Here is a 6,509-nt window from a genome sequence, read left to right on the forward strand (position 1 = left end):
GACGAGCCTCTTGATCTAGCAGTCTTTGCAAGTCCGGAGAAATGGTCTCCTCATCACTGTCCAACTCAACCCATTCATCCTCAACTTTCGAATCCCGGTCGGAGCGAACAATCACAGACATAATTGTTTTATTGGTTCTGTTTAGGTTTAGAATTTTATTAATATTAATGAGAGAAAGAGAGAAAAGAACAAATGAGAGAATAATGTGTGAGAAATGCCTCTTTATTGATATGTATTAAAATTTGTACAAAGACCCTTATTTACATGAAAAGGTTCTCATGATCTCGGGTACTGATCATGAGTCCCAAAAAGAAAAAGAAAATTAAGGAGGGGCCCTATCGTGGCTTGCCCTTCTTTCTACTCCTGCTTTGGCAGAGGGTTCTTGCTCACGTCGGGCACTGTCGAATCGAAGGTGACCCACCCGGCATCAATAAGGTCTTGGACCTTGTATTTGAGAGCCTTACAGTTCTCCGTTGAGTGTCCTGGTGCCCCCGAGTGGTATAGGCATTTATCTTGTGGTTTGTACCACTCGGGATAAGGTGGATCCATCTTCCTTGGTGGAATGTAAGCTAGAAGATGAGCTTCCACTAACTTCGGCAGGAGGTCGCTATATGTGGTCGGAAGTTTATCAAACTTCTTCACATAGTTATACTGCGGCTTTCCTGACTTCGAAGTGGAAGAAGATGAAGAAATGGTTATGGCATTGACTCCTCCCTCTTTCTTCTTCCCGAAGGCCTTCTTAGCTTCATATGATTGGGAAGGCTTAGCCAGCTTCCCACTTTTAAGTCCTTGTTCCACTCTCTCCCCAATGGTGATGATGTCCGAGAAGAGTGTCGTTGTGTTCCCTATCATTTTATCGTAATAGGGACCAGTCAACGAGTTGATGAATAAGGACACCGTCTCCTTATCCGACAGCGGGGGCTCTATCTGTGCCGCCAACTCCCTCCATCGTTGGGCGTACGCCTTGAAAGATTCATCATTCTTTTTACTCAAGGCTTGAAGATCTGACCTATCGGGTGTTAGGTCGATGTTGTATTTGTAGCGCTTGAGAAAGGCGTCGGCCAACTGCCTCCATGTGTGTACTAGATTTCCATCTAGCTGCATATACCAGTTGAGCGCGGTATCAGCCAAGCTCTCTTGGAAGCAGTGGATCAAGAGCTTTTCGTTTGTGGCATATGCAGCCATCTTTCGGCAGTACATGGTGAGATGACTCTTGGGGCAAGTCGATCCCACGTACTTTGGGAAATCCGGCACTTTAAATTTAGGAGGGAATTGGATGTCCCTCACTAAACACATGTCGGCGGCATCTTTAATGTCAAAATCATGCCCCTCCATAGCCCTCAACCGATCCTCTAGGGCGTGGAATTGGTCTTTTGAAATTTCAGGCTCTCTAATCGTAATCCCCGCCCCAAGGGGTACAGCTCTCGGAGGGTCTTCCTCGTGCTCTTCCTCCTCTCCATGATGGGACTCATGGTCACTGTGGTGTGATCCATGGATATTGTGGTGACGCATGAGCTCCATCATTTGCGCCATCTGTTCTTTGAGCTGAGAGAGCTCGGTTGTGAGCTTTTTATTTTGCTCTTCCAGCGCTTCCATTTTCTTGATTTTCTGCGCGCGTGTGAGGACAGAGAGATGACCAGCCACTTTCTAAAATGAATATTTTAATTAGTTTATTTATGGGATGAATACGCTCTTGACATGAGCTTGATAACCCTCCATTTTTAAGGCGCTGCCTTTTTAAAATGGAGTGTTACCACCCTCCTTGAATTATGATCCCTCCCCAACGGAGAATCTCGATAATTATGGGTCTCTTTTACTCATGTCAAGAGGTATTGGTGAACCTAGAATGCATGGTTTATGAGGATGCATGATATCTTATTGGTAATGATGCACATGCTCCTCACTTTTATTATATTTTCACACATTGGTTTTTCCTCTCATGTCATGACATTTTCATGCATGGGGATTATTCTTTAGACCTTATCGCGAGCTTATTTATTAATGCACAAACAATTGCACATAAGCATTTACACAAACAATTCACTCATCCACGAACAGTCACGAGCGAATCACGAGGTAGGGGTATCCTGCAGAAAGGTGCATATTCAAGGTGGTTCTAACTGTTCTCACCGGTCTGAGGCCCCCAAGGTGCCCCCATTATAGGGACCCAATTCCTCTCGTCGTAAGTCGATGGAAAGCTCCAACGCACTGTCGGACTCGAGTTCATGGTTATCACCTTGAGTGATGCTTTTCGACAACGGTCTACGGGCACCTATAGACCCATTCGACAACCGGCCGTACTAACATCTACTCCCTATGGCTTACCACTCATGCCCCCGGGTATAGAGGGAACTGTTGTGTGCAAAGGTTTGTGTGCAGTTTTTATTTCAAACAATTGCGTAAAATTAAACATACAACAGTTATTAAAGCCACATAAATAAAGCATGTTATCATACAAACAAGGGGTAATAAAGTAATTTTAACTATTATTTGTTAAAAATAATCTGTCACTAAATGGGACTGACTCTCGAAGCTTCCCCAGCGGAGTCGCCATCTGTCGCCACCGGCCCGAAACGGGCTTTCGGCATTCGCGATGGATGGTTGGACTCTTTTATTTGTTTAAAAATATGGATTGCTAGAATGACTTATTCTCAAACTGAGACCTTGTCAAACGAGCAATTTTATTAAAAGGCTCACCAATCCATGTTAATCCCAAGCGGGACCCTCCATGGATTAGTGGTTTTCATAAAAAGGAAGGGTTCATGGAGTCGCCACCAATGTTTTACTCAAAACATTGGAAAAAGAGGTTTAAGGCAATCGATTCAAAAATCGACTTCGGCCATTACAACCAGAGTCGGGTAAGGGAGTCGGTTACGCGTGGAGAAGGTGTTAGCACCCCACAGCGCCCCTTTCGGGTTCCCTATGACAGATTATTTAAAAATAATAGTGCGAAATTACTAAATTACCCCTATTTATTCTAAGCAATTATAAATTAACTATCTACATGATGACAGTTTAAATATGTACACACAGAAAGCGGTAAAAGAAGGGACTTTAAAGAGATAAACCTTTGAAGCGTGCTTTCTTATATATCTTGACAGAAATTGGGAAGCGTTTTGGCGTTCCCTCCCTCTACAAGACCGCTCGCTCCCTCCTATAAAATTTTAACTATGGAAATCCGGAGGATTTCCCTTCGACTAGGTTCGAGACTCAAGCAAATGGCTCGTGACTCAAGAACTTCGTCGGATCAACTCTCCGAGTGATTTCTAGGCAGAGCACTGCTCAAAAAAACCCAGAATACTCAAGAAGAGGGTTAAAACTGTGTGTGAAAGTGTCGAATGACGTCCTATTGACGTCATATTTATAGGGATGAGGCTCAATACGGTCTCTGGGGGTCAATACGGTCCGTATTGAAGTTTTGAACTACAATACGGCCGTATTGAATTCAATACGGCCGTATTGAAGTTCAAAAATCCTCAATACGGCCGTATTGAAGTTCAGTGCAGTCGTATTGAAGTTCAGTGCAGCCGTATTGAATTCAATGCAGCCGTATTGAAGTTCAGAAACTTCAATACGGCCGTATTGAGTTCAGTGCGGCCGTATTGAAGTTCAAAATGTTCAATACGGCCGTACTGAACCTCTGGGAGGCCGTATTGGGCTTCATTCCTCCCACTTTTCTTATTTTAGCTATCCTAAGACCTCTAGACCTATAGAGAACCCTCCTTGGGCCTTCTGGAAGTCTTTCTGGGTGACTTTCCTTCGATCTTTGAGAGTCTTCGAGTCTTATTTCCGACCCGGACAATTTTAGGGGTCTACATTAATTAAAATATATTTTAAAAATATCTTTAGTTGATTGACATTCATTCACTTGATTAAAAAATATAAAAATTTAAATTAAATTTAAATTATTAATTTATTAAAATAATAAATGAAATAAAAACTATAAAATAAATTATATATATACACTTATATATATATATACATCTATATAAATATATATATAACATATATTAATATATATATATATATATAAGTATTAGTTTTTGTAATAATTATATTTTATTTAATGATAATTTTTAATATAAATATTTATTTAAAAACTTATATATTTAATATACATACTTTAAAATTTTATTAATTAAATATAATAAATAATATTTTATCATAAAATACTAATTTATTTAGATACTATAAAATTTTTTATATAAATAATATCTTAATACTTATATATTACCTTTAATATATGTAATTAATATTATATGATAAAAATATTATTTTACTTAAATATTTATAAAAATATTACATTCACTACGTTTATTAAATATTATTTTCATAGTATTGGTCTTCAATATTATATATATATATATATATATTTATTAATATATAACTTTAAAATATTATGTTTGAGTGTTCTTTTACCTACAATGTATGGATGCTTTGTTTGGAATGGTGTGGTTTTTCTTCTGTTTTAACAAATACATACACCACCCATTTTGCACAATTTTTGGGGTTGCTCAATTGTAACCCAAACATGAGATATAAAGCGAATACAATTGTTTTTTCCGATAAGGTTTACTCTACAACAGATCTACTTGAACTGATAAAGCTTTGCTCCTGGAAATGGTTAAAGGCGAAAGATCACAACTTTTGCTATCAATTCTCTTCTTGGTCTGCACAACCATGTGCATGTCTTAATTTTTTAAGATGAGTTTGCTACCTGTTGTGATTGATGTTTCGTGAAGGGGTGCACATTGTTTTGCTTTTAATTGCAAACTCTGGTTCCTTGTTTTGGCATCATAAGTATTTAGCTGGTGGCTTTTTAATTATCATTATCTCCACATCCATAGTCTATTGTATCTAGTTTTGGTGTGTCACAAGTATTGAATTGTTAGTTATTAGTTGTTGATGTTTTGGTGAATTTCTTTGTAATTAGCTTAATTTTTCATTCAGGAGTACGGTTTGTTTTAGTGGTTTGTGTTTGGTGAATTGATGATTTATTACCAATGTACTCTTATTACTAGAAAAATGTCATTTTCCTGCGAATTTTCCTACAAAAATATATTGCAGAATTTTTTTGCAAATTTTCTTACAATAAAAATTTCGCAAAATTTTTTTGCGAATTTATTTTCAAAAAATAATTTACAGATATTTATTACAAATGTTTTTTACAAAGAATAATTTACAAAAAAAAATTGCAAATTTTGCTACAATTTTAATGATCATAGAAATTTTTTTCAATGGTAAAAATTTGCAAAAAATATTGTAAGAATTTTATTTTGTTTCTTGCAAAAATAAATTCGCAAGTAATGTTTATTAAATGGTAGAAAACTTTTGCAGGTAACTTTTCTTCCAGATTTTAATTTGCAGGAAAAATCAAAAAAATATTTAAATTTATAAGGTTAATACTTTAAAAATCTTAAAGTCCCACATTGATTGAAAATAAAACAATTAAAGAGTATATAAGTTGAGACAATATTTACCTTACAAGTTGATTTGTATGGTTGAGTGTTAGACTTATAATCTACGATCTTAGAATTTAAAAAATTATTATCACATGTTGGAGGCATGGAAACAAATGCTTCGGATGAATTCATTGTGAACATTTGAAAGTTGAATAATTATTAATAGAATTTATAGTAATTTCTTAAATTTTTTTCGTGAAAAATATTCCTGCAGATTTTTTTTGCAGGAAACTTTCTTGCGAATTTTTTTTGCAGAAAACTTTCCTGCAAATTTTTTTCGCAAGAAATTTTGCTAGAAATTTTTTTACAAATTTTAAAATTTGCAAAAATATATTATTCACGAAGTTATTACCTGCAAATAAAATTTGTGACACCCTCTACGCCACATACTATAACACAAATAACAAAATTGAATAACAATTTTTTTTTTCATAATTGAAATACCAAACATGTTTAAATAGAGGGTATCACATTCATAACTTAAACATTCTAATATAATTCTATCTATGCCCCGATGTCACATGTCCTATCAGAGCAAATCCCAACATAGAAGCCTAAGCTTCATCACCAACATCCTCAGTCTCATGCTGATAATTACCTGTAAGACAGTCAAGGAAAAATAACACAAGAAAAGGGAGTGAGAAACATCTCACCCTGGCTCACAGTATAGAAATATACGCCGGATATTCAAACACAAACAAAACAAGTATAACATAGATAAATTAACAAAATCATCACATCTCACTCATCCAAGACATCAATTTTTCATATAACATTAAAATGCACATGTATGGACACGAACTACATTTTATCATGCATGTGGCGCCAATAACATATCACATGGCATATTTCCGCTAGCAATACACGAAGAGTAGTCTAGGAGTACATGTCGGGTCACACCCTCTGCACATTCTCACTAGAAGAACATATTACCAGAGTCTTGTCGGGATAGCTAAGCCACGCAAGATACATCTCATGCATATAATGGGCAAGACTGGGACTTACAAACCGAGTTATCCCCAAGAACTAATCCCCAAAGCTTTTACA

Source organism: Cajanus cajan, chromosome 1, assembly GCF_000230855.2.
Source record: "Cajanus cajan strain Asha chromosome 1, NIPB_CcT2T_4, whole genome shotgun sequence".
In the NCBI taxonomy this organism is placed as follows: domain Eukaryota; kingdom Viridiplantae; phylum Streptophyta; class Magnoliopsida; order Fabales; family Fabaceae; genus Cajanus; species Cajanus cajan.